Source organism: Eleutherodactylus coqui, chromosome 3 (assembly GCF_035609145.1).
Source record: "Eleutherodactylus coqui strain aEleCoq1 chromosome 3, aEleCoq1.hap1, whole genome shotgun sequence".
NCBI lineage: Eukaryota > Metazoa > Chordata > Amphibia > Anura > Eleutherodactylidae > Eleutherodactylus > Eleutherodactylus coqui.
Window position 1 is genome coordinate 161478911 of NC_089839.1, and position 4083 is coordinate 161482993.

A 4083-nucleotide genomic window follows, 5' to 3' on the forward strand; every position below is an offset into this window, starting at 1 on the left:
TCTCAGCTGTGAGGAGAGCATGCGCCAATCAGCGGCGACTGCATGAAGAGACGTGACCAATCAGGGGAGGTGCAGTAGTCCCGCCCCCTCACCTATACAACAGGGGATACTTCCGCTGGAGACAACAACAGAGGGGATGTGACTGGAGTGTGCGGGCGGTGCGCGCCGCTTATATTAATGTACCTACCGCTGCTAGAGATTACACCCTGCCAACCTACCGTCCAACTGCAGTGTTAGCTAACAGGTTAGGGCTCCTTCAGACGGGCGTAAACGCACAAACGCTCGCGATAGCACAGCATTTTACGCAGCTGCACGCACATCTGTTCTTGCTGCGCTGCTGGGGACCGTTCACATTCACAGCACACCGAGATTTAAAATGCAGTTTAGGCTGGGGTCACACGGGGTGGAATGTCCGGGCAGACTTGCAGCACAAACATTCCACCCGCGGCTTTCTATCCCGGGATAAAGCAGTAAAGTGCAGGAGATTTGTAAAAATCTTGTCCACAGGCTGCAGCCGATCCATTGCGGATAAGCTGCTAAAATCCCTCCCACCTGTGGCCTCCCATAGGAGCCCATGCAGCGGCCGACGTATTCCTGGGCCAAAAGATAGTTCTAGAACCATCTTTGGGGCCCGACGGAAGAATGCCTGACACTATTGGGCAGCCGGGCGTTTTTAGGTCTCAGAAATACACCTATGTGATTTGATGCATTGGAATCCAATGTATCAGATCACAGTGCATATCGCCCGGCCATGAAAACGGACGATATGTGCTCGTGAAAGAAGCCTAAGGCTGAATACCGACGGGCGCAAGTTCCGCAGCGAGATTTCATGCAGAATTTCCGTCCGTGGACGCTGCCATAGGATTGCATTAGTTTATGCAATCCTATGCAGACAGCTGCGAGTTGACCACGTAACAAAATCACAGCATGTCCTATTTCAGTGCAAGCCTCCCCTGCCGCGTCAGCCGACACATCACAGAATAGAGAGAGAAGACGCCGGTAAGCAAGAGGCCAATGCCGGGGCATGGGTCGCAGCTCACTGCGAGAATGTCGCAGTTGGAATCCGAGCTGGCCGTCTGCATTCACACTAAGGGCGCCTGGGGACGGGCGGTTTTCACGCATACAGAGCTTAGAACATATCGATTTTAACGGGTTCCCTCACATTCTGAGTTCTTGCACTATTTTCACACGCACAAAAATATATGTGACATGCTCCAATTTCATGCACATTTGCACACCCAAGGCACCATAATTCGTTTGCACACGCTGTCTGCAAAAAATCACCCACTGAAATGCTCGAGTTTGCAGTGCTAATCAATAACACCAGGGACTAATTAGGCTGCCCAGCCAGTTCAATCATGGGGCATGTGAGTCACGCATGAAGGGGTGCGGCCGTGTAGAAATCTACAGGCGCAGATCCATGTACCATAGCTTGTCGAGAACACTCCATAGTGCAATTATGTCACGCTATGGGAAGCGTATCTACACCTATGCTCGTCTGCAGGAGCTCTAATTAGTTTCGTTGTTTTCAATTTACCAGCAAAATTGTAGTTCATTGTGCAATTTTGCACAGATCGGGTGCGCTTGTGCGCAGCCCCATAGACGCCTTTGGTGTGCTCCAAAATAGAGTATGTCGCACACAGAAGCGAGAGTGAAGCCACTGAAAACAATGGGTTCTACTCTCTGTGCATTGAGCACGCAAACAAGTTCGTCTGAGTAAGCCCTCAGGGTGCATGCAGACGAACATATATGGGCTGGGTTTTCACGCCGAGCCGATATACGGCATCCCTCTCTGCAGGGGGAGGAGGCTGGAAGAGCCAGGAGCAGTGCTGTGAGCTCCCGCCCCCTCTCTGCCCCTCTGCACTATTTGCAATAAGAGGAGGCGGAATGGGAGCCGGGCCAAGTTCCGGGAATTAGCTCCACCACCGTCCCGCCCTCTCCCATTGCAAATAGTGGCAGGGGGCGGGAGCTCAGTGCACTGCTCCTGGCTCTTCCAGCTTCCTCCCCCTGCAGAGAGGGACACCGTAAATATCAGCCAGGCGTTAAAACCCAGCAGATATACGGGCGTCTGAATAAGCCCTTTTAGTGTAGCGTTTATTCTGGCTTACAAAAAATAAAAAAAACACCCTGTGAACTTCATGCGTTCTTTCAAGTGCTACATTTTGTCTGGCTTTTTTTTTCTAATACATGTGCTTCATTTCAGGTGGACTCTTTCTGCGAACACCTATAAAGGAAGCCCTTGGAAACACGCCTGAAAATAACCATGCCTAGAACATTCTGTATTTGGGGGAGGAAAAAAAAAAACACAAACTGGACCCAAGAAACACAAAAAGTGAAGAAAGTTTGTAGTGCATTTATAATCACACTATTGACCTACAGCTGACATACCTGACTCCGTAACATAATGCTAAAAAAAAATGCTGCAGATAAAACCACCCCTAAATCATGCATGGACTGACAACCAGCTGTGTTCTACATACACTTTGATGGGTATATGAAGTAGATCCACTGTGGATTTTCTGCAGCATTTACAGTAGCAGAGAAGTGCATGAGCTGTAAAGGGATTGTGTCATCAGGTTCATGCTGCCCAAACCCAAGCCTGGCATGCCTTTTGCCCTGTGGAGTCTTTAATTTGGAAAAAAAAAATCTAAATGATGATGGCAGACCGCACTGACCTCTCCTGCCCGCTGCATCAAAACTGACAGCACTCTCACAAAAGGCAGCATGAACCGGATGACAGAATCCCTTTTACACACATCTCATCCATACGCTGCCGAGGAAACCTGAATGAACATGGATACACGGTACAGATTGTCAATTTATACTGTGGATTTTCATAGCGGGTTTCACCCTGGGCCACAGATTTTGTTGTAGAAAAACTGCACATTTGCCTCTATAAAAACCAAACCATGGGGATTTCTGACTGGTTTGCTGCAGTTTTTGCCTTGTGGAAACACAAAGAGGTCACCTGTGGACAAACTGCACTCCTATGCTGGCACTTTTATGTTGGCACCCTCAATGTCTGCGATAATATACAGCAGGGAACACATGTCATCAGGTTGGTCTGTTGGCAATCCAAGCACCCCCAGGCTGAAAGTAAGAGGACGATGAATTAGGATTGTACCCCTCCTCCTTCATGCTAGACAGAAGAGGCTGCACTATCATGCCCAGTTGGGTAATTTTTAATGATACAGTTCGCACATTAAAAAAAAATATATCGGAGTCACCAAGTTCAGTGATGATAAACGTTTAACTAGTAGGAGGCGGAACTAAACTTTGAAGACGCTTCATTGTTTTTTTTGTTCTTTTTAAAAAAAGATGAATTAAAAGTCAGTCTTTCTCCTGATAAGTCCAAGGTACCATGCTGCTCTATGGAAAGCGCAGCGCCAGCGTCCATGGGCAGAGAATCATAGAGATTCCCCGCTCGCCGTATTTAAATCGTGGCATGCCACAACTCTCCATGGTGAGCCTATCATATAGGCTCACCTCAGAGACCTGACAGCGCCCCCCCCCCCCCCCCACAAACACATCAAAAGTGAGAGGAAAAAAATAATAAACAACCCCCCCCCCCACTGTAGTGCACTTCATATTTTACTATTACTCTATAGCCTGCAATCAGGAAATTGTTTTAGGCAAACTTCCCTCGGGGCGAGAGCGATATGGGGCTGTGAATCCTGCCACCATATCGCGCTCTCCACCATGTGAATTTTCCAGGGATGCGAGGTTTTCATGTGAAAACCGTCTCGCATCACTTCAGGAACACAGGGATCCTCCGGTGTGGCTGTCACAGCCACGGCAGAGGATCGTGGAGTTTCTCCCATTGCTTTCAATGGGCACTGCGATTCGAGAGCATGCAGCAAGATAGAACATGCTGCGATTTGTTTCCCGCACAGCATCATATCGCACAGCCGGAAAGCATCGATAATGTTGTCTGACTCCATTCATAAGAATGAGGTTCTTATTTGTGGGAGATTTGTGTCTCTTGCAATGCACAAATCTTACACGATTTTGACGCCCGTGTGAAGCTGGCCTAAGGGTTTATGAGTGTTTGACTGTGTGGTCAACTACCACACACTGTTTTAT